The 17,116-nt window shown below is 47.4% G+C and overlaps 1 long non-coding RNA gene across 5 annotated transcripts in view; it reads left to right on the top strand.

The window, feature by feature from the left end:
• Positions 1-17,116, top strand: part of LOC134968615 (uncharacterized) — a 305,385-nt gene that overhangs the window by 34,841 nt on the left and 253,428 nt on the right. For 3 of the 5 annotated variants that reach the window (XR_010189341.1, XR_010189340.1, XR_010189337.1), the window contains exon 2: positions 1,468-1,531. This is a non-coding gene — a long non-coding RNA (uncharacterized LOC134968615). Of the gene's footprint in view, positions 1-1,467; positions 1,532-7,928; positions 7,976-17,116 lie in introns of all 5 variants that reach the window. The other 2 variants (XR_010189339.1, XR_010189338.1) reach the window with 1 other exon arrangement.

Here is a 17,116-nt window from a genome sequence, read left to right as displayed (position 1 = left end):
AATATCCACACACCACTCGGCGGCACTCCGGACAAATAAAATGAAGACTACAAAGTCATCTTGGATTAAATCGACGTTTCAGTGCTCGGCGGCACTTTTATCAAGCTGTCTGATAATCTTGATAAAAGTGCAGCCGAGCACTGAAACGTCGATTTAATCCAAGATGACTTTGTAGTCTTCATTTTATTTGTCCGGAGTGCCGCCGAGTGGTGTGTGGATATATATATATATATATTTAAAAATAGGGGGGAGATTATTGCGCCACTTGTGTACAACACCAATAAACTAAGAACCACGTGTAGTTGAAATAAATGACACTGCCTAAGGCTTAATACAGGGCGTCAGCTGTCCCCCAAAACACAGGGATGGTGGTTCCCTGAAGCAACGGAAAAAACACACAGGGGGGTGGGGGATATAGCGACCAACGGTGTCTTAAATTAATTAAATAAAAGTGGATCTAAAAGTATATAACCCCCTTGATGAAGTCTGAATGACGAAATGCGTTGGGCTACCTGGCAGTGACCTCATACCAAGTTAAGTTAAAATTGTTTTACATATTTTAACATACATTTTAACTGGTATTATATTGCATTGTGTCTATTGTTTTTATCCTATTTTTTAAGAAGATTTGCTGTTCAAATTTTAGTAATTTTTAGTATAGTTGTGTAATCATTGTCTGTTTTAATGTATAAATAAATTCCCATTTTTCAGATTTATCTGATCTGGTCAGTTTTTATATACTTTTAGATCCACTTTTATTGAATTAATTTAAGACAACGTTGGTCGCTATATCCTCCACCCCCCTGTATATATATATATATATATATATATATATAGAGAGAGAGAGAGAGATGTATGTATATATATATATATATATATATATATAGTCCAAGTGTAGAATCAGCACTCGTAGCTAAATATAGTATCTTGGATGAGTGCCCTCAGTGATGAATCAGGATATGGATAAGCAAAGTCTGCGGCACTCCAGGTGATGAAGAAGTAGTGTTTAGCAGAAAAAGCTGTCTACTAGGCTTTGTAGACCTAATCTTTGCATCTCCCAGAGGATACATCTGGTATGGATTTAACCATAGCTCCCAACTTTGAGGCCAGGGAGCTCAGCCACATGTGAGGGGAGCATACTTGCATACCCTCCTGGACCGACCATGAGTCTCCAGAAAATCAGGCGGCACTCCCAGCCCCCTGGGAACGTGGGCAGGTCTCCCACATCCCAAACCAGCTGCTCTCAGCCCCCACGACCCCCCTCCCCCTCGGCCACCCACTTACAGAGCACAAGTGGGCGGTCCGAGGGGACCCGTGAATCACATCGTAGCCCGACCCCCTGCTATACAATACCTGCTTTATCTGCACTGTATATCCGGAGCAGAGCCACGATGACGTGTAACAATGACCTATTTACTGCACTATAGCAAATGTATTAAGTAAATTTCTAGTTTTGAATTATTACAGAACGTTCTCCAGTCAGTACCTGGGTTCCTATGAGCAGCAGATGTATTCGTACTTCCTTCAGTTGGTGAGTTATTAAATACTTTTTCTGCTTTTAAACTTTTCGTACAATCTTATTTATTAATTTAAAATTAGTATGTACAGTTGTGTCCACTTACATCTAGCCTCCCTACATGTTAAACAGCCCTTCTAGTCACGACGTGACTCAGTAGCACCTTTTCCATTGAAATGTGTTCTTATTTGCAAAATGATGCAAATAGGACGCACAAGCAGTTTATGCTGATTAAAATGATATGCGGCATGCCTATATGCCGTGTGCGACTGTACCTGCATACGAAATGGTAAGTTTTTCCTAGAGAACACTGTAATGTACCATTTCATATGCAGATACAGATGCACACAGAATATAGGGCCCATATTATCTTAATCAGCAGAGTTTGCTTGTGCGTCTTATTCGCACAGTGATGCGAATAAGATGCAGTTTCAGTAAAAAAAGACACCGACGCTAACGGAGTTGCACGGGACCTGTCAGCTCAGTCACGCCAGGCATTTCCCGCTATGTGGCGTATTGGGGCAGGATGTATTTGGACACATCTGTAGATCAATAAAAAGCAGTACCATGTTTTGGCAATAGAAGAATACACAGAAATATCCCACTTCTGGACACACATTTATAATAATATGTCAGTGTACACACGAAGGCGCTGTTGTGATCAAGACGCAAAGTATCAGAAATGTTGTGAAAAACAATGGGTGTTCCTGGGCAGTGGCTAGAATTTAACGCAGAAATGGGCCGGGATGTAATGAAGTCTGGGTTTGGTGGCCGTGCGGGATGCTGGCCGAACTTTGACTTTTCTTTAAAGTAGCAATCATTTACCAGGCATGGTTTACCCTTGTACATGATTGCACCTTTGAAAAAACATCCGAGTTCGTCCGGCATCCCACACGGCCGCTGAACACGGACTTCATTACATCCCAAATGTGGTCTGTATAATAAGCATGTTATGGGAGCATCGCAGATGTGTCAGTGCAAGCTGCTGCATACACAGATCTCAGCGTCTCAGTCCTTGCACATATGCAGGGCCGGATTAAAGGTGGTGGGGTCCCAGGGCAACGTAGATTGTGGGGTCCCCCACCTATGATCTCTGGCGAAGTCTCGACAAACCCCCCTCCCTCTCCTCCCGGGGCCTCGCTCACGCACACACATACATGATACACACATATACACACACACGCGCACACACACACACATTCCAGTAGGGAGCGCAGGCTGTCTGCCGGCTTGCAGTCACTGTCTCGCGGGATTTCCCTGTCTCGCGAGACTGACTGTGCAGGAGCTCCTCGGCGGCCACTGATTACTGAACAGCTGAGCCGCCGAAGGATGACTCCTATAAAACCGTTTTGTAGGAGTCTTCCTTCAGCGGCTCAACTGTTTAGTAACAGCTTTTCAGTGAAACTTAGGGTGTGGGGGCCCCTAATGTGTGGGGGCCCCAGGACGGCCACCCCTCTTGCCCCTGCCTTACCGGCTCTGCACATATGGCTGCACAGATGTACACAAGGGATACAGGGGCTAATTCAGATACAATCATATCTGAATCCTTTTGTGGCGTGCGCTCGCGCAGCGGCTGCACTGCGTGTACTAAACCCGGGAGCCCAGTGAGATGCTAAAAGCATCTCATGGCTGTGATTGCCTCTGCCTGATTGACAGGTAGAGGCGGTCGCAGTGAGATAGGGGGCATGGTAATGGCGTTGGCGGGGCGCGACCCAGACAATGGGGGCATGTCTGGACCGTTGCATACACACAGCCGCTGCGACCCGGGACGCAGTGGGTAGCGGCTGCCAGCGCGCAGGAGCTGCGCTGGCAGGGAGCTACTTGCCAGGTGCAAAACCATTGCAGCCGTGCAATGCGTTTGCACCTTTGCGGGGGGGATCGGGGGGGTAGGGCATGACATGCGGGGGCGGACTAGCCCTGTGCCGGACGTCCCCCCCCCCCCCCCCCCCGCATGTCAGAGTAAATGATCGTAGACGTGCTAAATTTAGTACAGCTACGATCAGCTCTGAATTAGGCCCACAGTTTTGTGGGTGCATTTGCATAAAGTCTCAGATGGGTGACCGCTGCTGAGTACACCATCTTTGCATGCATTTCAGAATAAGGCCCTCTGTATGCTTGTATCATTTTTGGCAGCATGTATCCTCCAAAGAAGCCCAAATCTGGTATATTTTGTTTGTATCTGATTTCTCTTCACATAACCCATCCTTACCATACAATTAAAAAAAAAATCAGTTTGCTTTTGCTAAACTCCTCCAAACTTCTACAGTATGGGGGTGATTCCGAGTTGATCGCTCGCTAGCAGTTTTTAGCAGTCGTGTAAACACTAAGCCGCCGCCCTCTGGGAGTGTATTTTAGCTTAGCAGAAGTGCGATCGAAAGGATCGCAGAGCGGCTACAAAAAAAATTGTGCAGTTTTAGAGTAGCTTCAGACCTACTCAGCGCTTGCGATCACTTCAGACTGTTCAGTTCCTGTTTTGACGTCACAAACACGCCCTGCGTTCTCCCAACCACGCCTGCGTTTTTCCTGGCACGGCTGCGTTTTTCTGAACACTCCCTGAAAACGGTCAGTTGACACCCAGAAACGCCCTCTTCCTGTCAATCACTCTGCGGCCAGCAGTGCGACTGAAATGCTTCGCTAGACCTTGTGTAAAACTACATCGGCCGTTGTGAAAGTACGTCGCACGTGCGCATTGCACAGCATACGCATGCGCAGAAGTGCCGTTTTTTTGATTAATCGCTGTGCAGCGAACATTTTGAGCTAGCGATCAACTCGGAATGACCCCCTATATCAGAATTAACCTGAGGATTCTAGCTGAAAGTAAATAGGTGCAGTTCTGATGAATTACTTATGGGTAAAGTATAGTCTGAAAACCAATTATTATTTCTCTTACATCCATTGGGGGGCACTGTAACCTTGGGGTATAGAGGTGGCTGTAGGATCTTGTGCAATTTAAGAAATTCTCACTGAAGTACCTCCATAAACTATTTTTTTATGATAAAAATGTCAGTGTTTGGTTCAGAACCCCTGGGACATTGGAGGTAATTCCAAGTTGATCGCAGCAGGAATTTTTTTAGCAGTTGGGCAAAACCATGTGCACTGCAGGGGAAGCAGATATAATATGTGCAGAAAGAGTTAGATTTGGGTGGGTTATTTTGTTTCTGTGCAGGGTAAATACTGGCTGCTTTATTTTTACACTGCAATTTAGATTGCAGATTGAACACACCACACCCAAATCTAACTCTCTCTGTACATGTTATATCTGCCTCCCCTGCAGTGCACATGGTTTTGCCCAACTGCTAAAAAAATTCCTGCTGCGATCAACTTGGATTTACCCCCATTAGGCAGTTTTATATTATATTTAATTGGCTAATATTGACATGTCATTTTTGGGGGTCAAAGAATGCAAAGTTATAGAAATTGGGGTACAAGGTATGGGACAGCTATATTGGGGTGCTTAATGAGTGGAACAAGTGTGGGAGTAAACCGTTTTTTAATGTCTCCTAAAATGACACAGATATATACTTATACCCATTTTTATGCACCCCAAATGCAATGAGAGCACTTACGTTGCTAAAAAAAATAGCTTTCTATCATTTTTCAATTTTTTTTTTAAATGTATATACAGGTTGAGTATCCCATATCCAAATATTCAGAAATACGGAATTTTTTGAGTGAGAGTGAGATAGTGAAACCTTTGTTTTCTGATGGCTCAGTGTACACAAACTTTGCTTAATACACAGTTATTACAAATATTGTATTAAATGACCTTCAGGCTGTGTGTATAAGGTGTATATGAAACATAAATTAATTGTGTGCTTAGACTTAGGTCCCATCACTATGATATCTCATTATGGTATGCAATTATTCCAAACTACGGAAAAATCCGATATCCAAAATACTTCTGGTCCCAAGCGTTTTAGAAATGGGATGCTCAACCTGTAACAGCCATTTGACCCAATTTAATTACATCAAATAGTTTTATTATGGTCACTTATACCCCTTTCACACTGCCAAAAATAAACCCGGGTTATTGCACGTGAACGCACAGTAACCCGGGTTTGTGTGCAGTGTGAAAGGGGCCAGGGGAAATATCCGGGTGTGGTATGGTAGATAGACTAGACTTAGGTCGACAGTGTCTAGGTCGACCACTATTGGTCAACAGTAAGTAGGTCGACATGGGTTCTAGCGTTTTTTATTTTTTTGGGTGTCGTTTTCTTCGTAGAGTGACCGGGAACCCAAAATAGTGCACCGTGTCCAATGGTGCCTCGCTCCGCTACCGCTGCGCACGGCACAGGTTACCGTTCCCAATTGTAGTCCACGTGGATCGTAAAGTATGAAAAAGTAAAAAAAAAAAATGAAGACATTTTTTTTAAAGAACTCATGCCGACCTTTTGTCATGTCGACCTAGTACATGTCGACCTAGAGTCCCTGTTGACCTAGAAACCATGTCGACCTACTTACTGTCGACCAATAGTGGTCGACCTAGACAATGTCGACCTAAGTCTTGTCGACTTAGAGATCGTATCCCGAAATATCCCGTGTTGAGCAACTCAACCTGTGTTTGAAGCAGGGTTAAACACGGAGCGGATCCGGATTGCTCTGCAGTCCGAACAGGTTACCGGGTCAATGCGACCTGTTACCTGTTCACACTATAGGAGCAGGCGTCATATGCGGATCATTGGATCTCCAAGCGCCGCCTCCGTATGTGACGTGGTGACGTGGCAGCCATGTCAGGGCCACTAATCTAAAAAGGGATCTCAAGCGGGAAGGACACATGTACAAGTCCCAGTTGTCATGATTTGAGTCACAAGCTAGAGGAGGGGAGTTTCTGGGCAACTTAAAACCCCCTGTGTTTTGCCTATGCCATTGCTTTAAGTGGATTATTATAGTGAGTGCAGTCTCTGTGGAGTTTTGGGGATGGACACATAGGCAAACGCAAGGGGGGGTTCTGGTTGCCCGGAAACCCCCCTCTGCTTGGCTAGATGCTCATATTAGTACCACAATAGCAATAGTATATAATACTATTACTAGAGCTTCTGCCACAACATGCAGGGTAAGGGACAGAGCGGAGCTGCTGCAGCTGCCCGGTGGTAGTAGCTTCTTTTATCAAGTTTGCTGTATGTGTTGATCTGAGCCCTCAATCAGTGCACTAGACCAGAGAGCAGCTACCAGGAAGGAGAAACAGGTGCCTTGCCATGAGGTGGGAGAATGTATGCTTAGAAAGTGTAGTTCTGTCTCCTACTGGTTCTATTAGATTTGTGTTGTTATTTATTATGGGATGTTTAAACTTTTCCTGACCACTTGTTATTTATATTTCTTAAGTATGTTTTATACAGCCTATACTACAGACCATCTGTACTAGGTACTTCTGCCACTCTCTCAGACTCCCGCACTTGCTCCAATGTTCCGCGGAGTGAGAGATTATGGATGATATTTGGAAACCCCCCTCAAGAAATCCTGCGTTTGCCCCTGGGACAGTGATGTCGAGGGTTGGGGGGAGATAGAGTACTCTGTACCTGGGCCTATTGGAGGGGCCCGGTGTGGGCCCAGTCCCTCAACAGGGAGAGAGCTGACTGCTCAGTGCTGGGCTGGGGAGAGAGGCAGCGGCAGTCAGTTCTCTCCCTGCGTGAAGGAGAGGACATCCGCACACATATTGCCGGGTCGGGAAGCCAATGTGAAAGGGTCCAATGCCAGGTCGAACCCAGGAAGCACCCGTTTCCAATTTCCAGGTGCTACCCGGCATTGCGATATGAAAGCGGCATCACTTATACCCCTTTCACACCATCCCGGGACATTCACACCGTGGCTCAGACCCAGGTTCTTCCCAGGTCAGTGCCGTTTACGCTGCATACAGTGTTGCGCTTGGAGATGACATCTTTGGCTCTTCAGATGTTATAAACAGGGCCCAACTCGGATGACCCAGGTCACACCTTCACACTGCCCGCTTACCCTACTCACTATACGTGTTGGATTCCCAGGTCACTGGACCTGGGTTATTTTTCGGGGACCCTTTCACAATGAGCCGCGACCTGAGTTACCCCAGCAATAACCCTGTGAAAGCGGTATTACTCAGGTGGAGTTGTCTCTCTCTGCCAGGTCTCACTGGCAGCACTCTCCTGTTTCAGTTATCAACATCCGGTAGTAGTGGGGTGGAACGTGGCCTGAAACAGGACATGTGGGAAGTTATACAAAGGTGCACAATTCATCTGAGGCTCATGCTTGTCGAGTTATATAGTCTGTTTATTTGCAATGTGATCTTATTTTAATGTTTATTCTGTTCTACAAAAATGTTTTTGATATTTAGGTATCTAATTTCATGTATTTTAGCTGAATAGAAGCTAAGTCCCTGTGTAATAAGTAGATGAAACCTTTAACCTTGCTAATTTGTGTGCACTAATCTTCTTATTGTTAGCTGGAAAGAATGCAGCCCACACATGTAAAACAATAAGATGCTGCAAGGTATTCACAGTTATTCACATTTCTCTGTCTTTATTTTCTGTACCCAGTCTTTAACCCTTCCACTGCTTCATTAGAGGCTGCATTACATGTTTTATGCCATTGTTGTATAAGGATGTGGTCAAGATCCCGCCGGACGGAATCCCGGCGGTCGGAATACCGACACCGGAATCCCGACCGGCACAATCCTGACATATTCTCCCTCTGTGGGTGTCCACGACACCCATAGAGGGAGAATAAATTAGTGTGCCCGCAGCGAGCCCGCAAGGGGCTGTGTTACGCTCGCCCCCCTGTCAGGATTGTGCCGGTTGGGATCCCGGTGTCGGTATTCCGACCGCCGGCATCCCGTCCGGCGGGATCTCATACTGATCCTGTTGCATAGTATGGAGCTTTGTAACAATGTCATTTTTTTTACTATTAAAAAAAAGTTGTAATTGCTCCATTACAATGGGGGTCATTCCGAGTTGTTCGCTCGTTATTTTTTTGTCGCAACGGAGCGATTAGTCGCTAATGCGCATGCGCAATGTCCGCAGTACGACTGCGCCAAGTAAATTTGCTATGCAGTTAGGTATTTTGTCACGGCATTACGAGGTTTTTTCTTCGTTCTGGTGATCGTAATGTGATTGACAGGAAGTGGGTGTTTCTGGGCGGAAACTGGCCGTTTTATGGGTGTGTGCGAAAAAACGCTACCGTTTCTGGGAAAAACGCGGGAGTGGCTGGAGAAACGGGGGAGTGTCTGGCCGAACGCTGGGTGTGTTTGTGACGTCAAACCAGGAACGAAACTGACTGAACTGATCGCAGATGCCGAGTAAGTCTGGAGCTACTCAGAAACTGCTAAGAAGTGTCTATTCGCAATTTTGCTAATCTTTCGTTCGCAATTTTGATAAGCTAAGATTCACTCCCAGTAGGCGGCGGCTTAGCGTGTGCAAAGCTGCTAAAAGCAGCTTGCGAGCGAACAACTCGGAATGAGGGCCAATATGCGTTTAGCTTTATAAATGCAGATTTGCGATGGTGGTTTTGTTGCCATTTATTTGCTTCACTCTTTCCTGAACTATTTATGTGCTAATGTATTATTTACAATGATGCAAATTCAGCCAATGATATTGGGGCTGGTGCAAATTTATATCTTTAGTAAACAGATTTTACTCTTCAGAGATTACGTTAACCCTTGCCGCTGCAAGCCGCTATCACTCTGCTGCCTCAGATGTTATGGATTGTGGCGATGATAATCTGTTTTTCAATGAATTTTAGAAAAAGGCCCCTTGAGGGGGGAGGCACTTGATATCCTGGCTGTCGGTATCCCGGCGGTCGGGAGCAAGGGGCTCTTTTGCGCTCGCCCCGCTGTTGGTATTCCGCCGGTTGGGGTCCTGGCATCGGTATATTGTAGTACACCCCCTTTAGTGTATATGTAACATAGTCTTCACCCTAGGTTGTTTCAGCAGGGCACTGCGTCCTGCACAATTTTAAATGGACAGTAATTGGGCACTGCGGAACCCTTGTGGCGCCATATAAATAAAGGATAATAATAATAATATGCCCTGACCTTATGGCAGTGCACCACTGTCTCCACCCGCAGGCCGCAGTGAGAAATGTTACGATTCACAATCACCGCCGGGGAATAGATGCCATGCGCATGTGCACACCATCTATTCATAGTGAGGGGAAAGCTTGGGGGAAAACCTAGCATTAAGGATGGCCATCGACCATTGATGACTGAACATTATCGATGGCCTATGACCGATGGTAACTACTTTTACCATCGATGGGGCAGAAACAGATGGTTTCCCACCATCGATGGTAAAGAGCTATCAATTTATTTATTTTTTCTCTCTAGGGCAGGCATGTCCAAACTGTGGCCCTCCAGCTGTTGTGAAACTACATATCCCAGCAAGCCCTGACACAGTTTTGCTGTCAGAGAATGTTAAAGCTGTGTCAGGGCATGCTGGGATGTGTAGTTTCTCAACAGCTGGAGGGCCGCAGTTTGGACATGCCTGCTCTAGGGTGTCAAGTGCACAGAGCATAGCTCCGCCCCTGGACACCCATGTAGCCGCACCCCCAGGCTCTGATTGGCTCGCGTCTAGCTTAATACTAAAGTAATGGGGACCATCGATGGGCAAAACCATCGATGGATCCCTTACAGATGGTTGCCCACTATCGAGGTTATCCACCGATGGTACCATCGATGGATAACCCACCGATGGCCATCCCTACCTAGCATCTCCATAACTGCTCCCGAGGAGTGATGAAGACAGGGCCATGACCCCTCCCGACCAGCCGCACCAGCTTTTTGGACACGAATGCACCTTAGGCATGAGCAGAGGTGCCTGATTTCCCCGCACTGGTGCCCTGCCTTTCGTTCACTCTAGCGTGAACACTATAACAGTCTGCGAATTGCAGACAGCCATGAGATGTTGGCGATTTAGCCGCTAGATTTAAAGTGGTCATTTTTTAAACATGCAAAGTCTACTTAATGTCTCCTTTTCTACAAATCTAGCTGTTAAAGCGCTGACATCTCGCAGCTGCCTGCAACATGTAGGATATTACATATATCACTGTGTCTTTTGCATTGGTTTTCAGTTGCTGTGTCTATATAGTATGTACTTACTGTGCATGGTTTGGAGGCCAATGACTGTTGTGAGAATCCAGGGCTGTGGCATAGAAATACTGCTACATATTGGGAGTCATTCCGAGTTGTTCGCTCGTTGACGATTTTCACAACAGAGCGATTAAGGCAAAAATGCGCATGCACATGGTACGCAGTGCGCATGCGCTAAGTATTTTAGCACAAAACTTAGTAGATTTACTCACGTCCGAACGAGGAATTTTCATTGTTGAAGTGATCGGAGTGTGATTGACAAGAAGGTGTGTGTGTTTCTGGGCGGAAACTGGCCGTTTTCAGGGAGTGTGCGGAAAAACGCAGGCGTGTCAGGGAAAAATGCGGGAGTGGCTAGAGAAACAGGGGAGTGGCTGGCCGAACGCAGGGCGTGTGTGTGACGTCAAACCAGGAACTAAACGGCCTGAGCTGATCGCAATCTGTGAGTAGGTCTGGAGCTACTCAGAAACTGCTAAGAATTTTCTATTCGCAATTCTGCTAATCTTTCGTTTGCTATTCTGCTAAGCTAAGATGATACACTCCCAGAGGGCGGCGGCCTAGCGTGTGCAATTCTGCTAAAATCTGCTAGCGAGCGAACAACTCGGACTCGGAATCACCCCCATTGTGTAGTGACTTTTAGAAGATGTGATGCCTTTTATTTAACTGGACTCTCCCACAGTGGTTTCCTCACGTTTCAGGATCATATATCCCTGCGTTTCATCTTGTGCGGCCTCAGCTCAGAGCTACGCGTTTAGAGGATGGATGTCTTAAAAGCTCAGCTGCTTCCTTAAGCTGGAATAACTATGCAGTGCATTGTCAGGCTGCAGGGTGGCTTACAATGGCATTAACAGCAGGTATTTGTGAAGTCACCTGGATAACTTCTTAAAGATTACACAGCCAGAAGTGACATCTAACTCTCAGGGCTTTGAAGAGTGAGTGCTGAGACTAGAGGGTACTAGTTTAGCAATTAGTTTTTGAAGTCCATCTCTGGCAACTTGCAATTACCTGAGTTTCTACCTGTTTTCCCACCTTTCTTAAAACAACCCTCATAAATAACAAATGATAAACATTGGCTTTGTAGTGACTAGTAGTAAATGTATTTCAGGGGTATATTTTCACACACATTTCATATCTTATATATCATTCTGAAATGTGCATTTTTTTTATTCTGCAATATTTTTTTGTTTTACTGAAGATTTCCTTTAAAGAATTTGCATTTAAAAAAGGAAATAATTATGTTATTACTTTACCTGTCTAGACACAGAACCCCTGCTGAACTGATAAATTGTCTGACTGCTTTGTTGCACTAGTCTGCACGGATCTGTTCACGTGCAATGGAATGGACCAGATCTGGCCTTACAGTTCCACTCATGTTTTATATATATATATATATATATATATATATAATATACAATTAATTTGTGAATCAGCACTAGAACCAAATAAACAACCTTTGAAATCGGAAAAATAAAGTGATAAACCAAACGTTAAATGCTTCTGGGAGTGAAATGACGTAAGAAGATCTACTGAAGTAGGCGCTGTAGACACCTCCCCTGAATGAAGGGGGATGGACGATCTTCAATGGATTCTGATAAAGTGGAAGATAGGTGCTTACTAGGTGTAGTATTTAGACCAGCTACAGTATGTACAACCTGCAGCCTTTTTGGAGGGCTAAATGCACCCTGCCCTTTTCCCGCCGCCCTGCTAAAACAGTCTGCCCGTTGTAGTGCTGCCGCCGTGTGAATACATCCAATGCGCATGTGCACGCCATCTATTCACATTAAAGGAGGAGCTTGTGGGAATCCCACCACCTCCGTAAGTGATGGGTATGCCCCCGTTAGTGACACCGACGGCTAGGCACACCTCCAATTGAGACGCTGATGGGTCCGCCCCCTATAGTGACGCCGGCAGTGCCAAGTCTCCCTCCTCGGCTGGCTGTGTCCCCTTTTTCAAGACCATACTTGCCCACACTCCTCTGCGCTCTGCCCTCCCTGCTAACACTAATTACTTGCAGCCCTCTATGGGAGCCTGAGACAGGACTGCCACCCTGGTGTTGTTTGTGTTCTCATTTTCATAAAGATTTTTCTTTACCTTTTTTTTTCACAGGTAGCCTGGTGGCCAATCAGATTAGCTGACATGCATCTGCCTCTGCCGAGAAGAAGCTGCAGAGTTCTCAGTCTCGATAATTTTATCATTATATTGCAAGATTGCTACTAAGCACTTTCCCGCTCACTGGGGGTAATTCAGACCTGATCGCAGCAGCAAATTTGTTAGCAGTTGGGCAAAACCATGTGCACTGCAGGGGGGGGGGGGGGGGGGAGGGCAGATATAACATTTGCAGAGAGAGTCAGGTTTGGGTGGGTTATTTTGTTGCTGTGCAGGGTAAATACTGGCTGCTTTATTTTTACACTGCAATTTAGATTTCAGTTTGAACACACCACACTCAAATCTAACTTTTTCTGCACAGGTTATATCGCCCCCCCCCCCCCCCCCCCCCCTCCCCTGCAGTGCACATGGTTTTGCCCAACTGCTAACAAATTTGCTGCTGTGATCAACTCTGAATTAGGCCCACTGTTCTACTCCGACAGGCAGACTGAGCCACAACTGCTACATATCTTCCAGCGTGACCCATTCCCTTAGGTACAAGGGGGTAGATGTGTGAAGGGTCGATATAGGGGGAGGGGGAGAGGGGATACAGAAAAGGGCGCATGTTATGTGTACTGATAACCAGGCTGGTTCTAGATCTCGTGGCGCCCAGGGCGAAAGTTTCCTTTGCCCCCCCCCCCCCCCATCCGACAGACAAAATAGGGTTAGTGTGCTGCAAAATAGGGGTGTGGCTTCACAGGGAAGGGGCGTGGCCACATACTAGTACCAATTCACATTACACCGCACAGCAGTGTCCATCAGTCACATTACACCACACAGTAGTGTCTGTCAGTCACATTACATCACCAGGTGTGCCCCCAGAGTTTTTGCCCCCAGTAGATATGCCCCCTGTAGAAGTGCCTCCAATAGTTGTGCCCCTAGTAGATGTACCCCCTGTAGATTTGCCCCCAGTAGATGTGGCCCCTGTAGTTGTGCCCCCTGTAGTTATAACCCCAGTAGATATGCCTCCAGTAGTTGTGCCCCCAGTAGATGTACCCCCTGTAGATTTGCCCCCAGTAGATGTGCCTCCTGTAGTTGTGCCCCCTGTAGTTATAACCTCAGTAGATATGCCTCCAGTAGTTGTGCCCCCAGTAGATTTGCCCCCAATAGATGTGCTGCCTGTAGATGTGCCGTCTGTAAATTTGCCCCCAGTAGATGTGCCCCCTGTAGTTATACCCCCAGTAGATTTGCCCCCAGTAGATATGCCCCCTGTAGATATACCCTTAGTAGATATGCCCCCCCAGTAGATGTGCCCCCTGTAGTTGTGCCCACAGTAGATGTGCTCCCTGTAGTTATACCCCCAGTAGATGTGCCCCCTGTAGTTATGCCCCCTGTAGATATGCCCCCTGTAGATTTGCCCCCCAGTAGATATGCCCCCTGTAGATTTGCCCCCAGTAGACGTGCCCCCAGTAGATATGCCCCCTGTAGATGTGCCTCCTGTAGTTGTGCCCCCTGTAGTTATAACCTCAGTAGATATGCCTCCAGTAGTTGTGCCCCCAGTAGATGTACCCCCTGTAGATTTGCCCCCAGTAGATGTGCCTCCTGTAGTTGTGCCCCCTGTAGTTATAACCTCAGTAGATATGCCTCCAGTAGTTGTGCCCCCAGTAGATTTGCCCCCAATAGATGTGCTGCCTGTAGATGTGCCGTCTGTAAATTTGCCCCCAGTAGATGTGCCCCCTGTAGTTATACCCCCAGTAGATTTGCCCCCAGTAGATGTGCCCCCTGTAGTTATACCCCCAGTAGATTTGCCCCCAGTAGATATGCCCCCTGTAGATATACCCTTAGTAGATATGCCCCCCCAGTAGATGTGCCCCCTGTAGTTGTGCCCCCAGTAGATGTGCCCCCTGTAGTTATGCCCCCTGTAGATATGCCCCCTGTAGATTTGCCCCCAGTAGACGTGCCCCCAGTAGATATGCCCCCTGTAGATGTGCTCCCTGTAGTTATACCCCCAGTAGATGTGCCCCCTGTAGTTATGCCCCCTGTAGATATGCCCCCTGTAGATTTGCCCCCCAGTAGTTATGCCCCCTGTAGATTTGCCCCCAGTAGACGTGCCCCCAGTAGATATGCCCCCAGTAGACGTGCCCCCAGTAGATATGCCCCCTGTAGATTTGCCCCCAGTAGACGTGCCCCCAGTAGATATGCCCCCTGTAGATGTGCTCCCTGTAGTTATGCCCCCTAGTAGTGCCGCTTACACACACACACAAAAACAAAAAAACACAATACTCACCAGCCCCGCTCCTTCTTCCCGACCACTGCAGCCCTCCGTCTCTGGCCGCCCGCTCTTCGGATCTAATGGAGAGACGTCATGACGTCTCTCCCATAGTGCCGCACAGACACTGAAGGTCAATTAGGACTACTAGCGTCTGACTATGGTGCCAGCTGCAGTGGGCGCCCACACATCCCACATCACCTGCTGCAGCCTGGGTGCGGGTGGGTGCCTGCGGCGTGACTGCGGCCGCACCACGGGCACACGCCCGGCTTGCTCGCGCCTAGAACCGCTCCTGCTGATAACACTTCACCCCCATGTATTACTGTGCCAGTGTGCGGTACTGACATGGCCGCTATGCGCCCCTTTTTTGGCTTGTCCGGACCATTGCTGGGCCATGTCACACGTGGCCGCTGTGACCCAAAACATGGCAGGTAGCCGCCTGCCACCGTAGCTAGGCTGCGTAGGCAGGGAGCTACTCGCCAGGTGAGAAAGCAGCACCACCGTGCAATGCTTTTGCACTTCTGCGGTGGGGGTAGGGCTTGACATACAGAGTGGAATGTCCCAGTGCTGGGCGTCCCCCCGCATGTCAGAGATTGTGATCGTAGATGTGCTATTTTTAGCACAAGATGTTCAATGAATTTAGCCATGGCTTTTATTTAAAAAATATATATATATATGTATAGGAATTACAGAGAGTTATTTAATTGCCTGCTAACAACAAATGTCTGGTTTATTTTGCATTTAAAGAATTTTGTTTAATTTTGTTCCCGTTGTCAGTGCCAGACTGGGACTTAAACAAATTTTTGCATGTAAAAAACACAAGCCCAGATTTATAAACATGTCTGAAGCAACAGGAAAACAAAAATCTATTAAATCTAATGCCACAGGCATCAAAGTTAGTCTATAATAGCCTCAGGAATACCTCTGTGTTGTGCCACCACTACTGACCCTACAGTAGTGGGAGCCAAATGGATAGAGTACATTGGCAATGCAGGAGGATGTGATGGTGTTGGTACAACAGTGAGGACAAGAGCATAGCTACCATAGGTGCAGGGAGTGCTGCTGCTATAGGTCCCAGAGCTGAGAGTGGCCACCTTCCCTGTCACAGTTACATGTGTTATATACAAGAGCGTAGCTACCATAGGTGCAGGCAGTGCTGCTGCTATAGGTCCCAGAGCTGAGAGTGGCCACCTTCCCTGTCACAGTTACATGTGTTATATACAAGAGCGTAGCTACCATAGGTGCAGGGAGTGCAGCTGCTATGGGGCCCAGAGCAGAGAGGGGCCAACTTCCCTGTCACAGCTACATGTGTTATATACAGGGGTGTAGCTGCCATAGGTGCAGGGAGTGCAGCTGCTATAGGGCCCAGAGCTGAGGGGGGCCACCTTCCCTGTCACAGTTACATCTGTTATATACAAGGGCGTATCTACCATAGATGCAGGGAGTGCAGCTGCTATGGGGCCCAGAGCTGAGAGGGGCCATCTTCCCTGTCAAAGTTACATGTGTTATATACAGGGTGTAGCTGCCATAGGTGCAGGAATTGCAGCTGCTATGGGGCCCAGAGCTGAGAGGGGCCCACCTTCCCTGTCACAGTTACATATGATTTATACATTTCTCTGACGTCCTAGTGGATGCTGGGGACTCCGAAAGGACCATGGGGAATAGCGGCTCCGCAGGAGACTGGGCACAAAAGTAAAAGCTTTAGGACTACCTGGTGTGCACTGGCTCCTCCCCCTATGACCCTCCTCCAAGCCTCAGTTAGATTTTTGTGCCCGAACGAGAAGGGTGCATACTAAGGGCCTGAGCTGCTTAGAGTAAAAGTTTAAAGTAGGTTTTTTATTTTCAGTGAGACCTGCTGGCAACAGGCTCACTGCACCGAGGGACTAAGGGGAGAAGAAGCGAACTCACCTGCGTGCAGAGTGGATTGGGCTTCTTAGGCTACTGGACATTAGCTCCAGAGGGACGATCACAGGCCCAGCCATGGATGGGTCCCAGAGCCGCACCGCCGGCCCCCTTACAGAGCCAGAAGACTGAAGAGGTCCGGAAAATCGGCGGCAGAAGACGTCCTGTCTTCAATAAGGTAGCGCACAGCACCGCAGCTGTGCGCCATTGCTCTCAGCACACTTCACACTCCGGTCACTGAGGGTGCAGGGCGCTGGGGGGGGGCGCCCTGAGACGCAATAAAAACACCTTATAT

This window comes from Pseudophryne corroboree, chromosome 11 (genome assembly GCF_028390025.1).
Source record: "Pseudophryne corroboree isolate aPseCor3 chromosome 11, aPseCor3.hap2, whole genome shotgun sequence".
Lineage (NCBI taxonomy): Eukaryota > Metazoa > Chordata > Amphibia > Anura > Myobatrachidae > Pseudophryne > Pseudophryne corroboree.
This window is presented reverse-complemented; position numbering and strand designations above follow the sequence as displayed.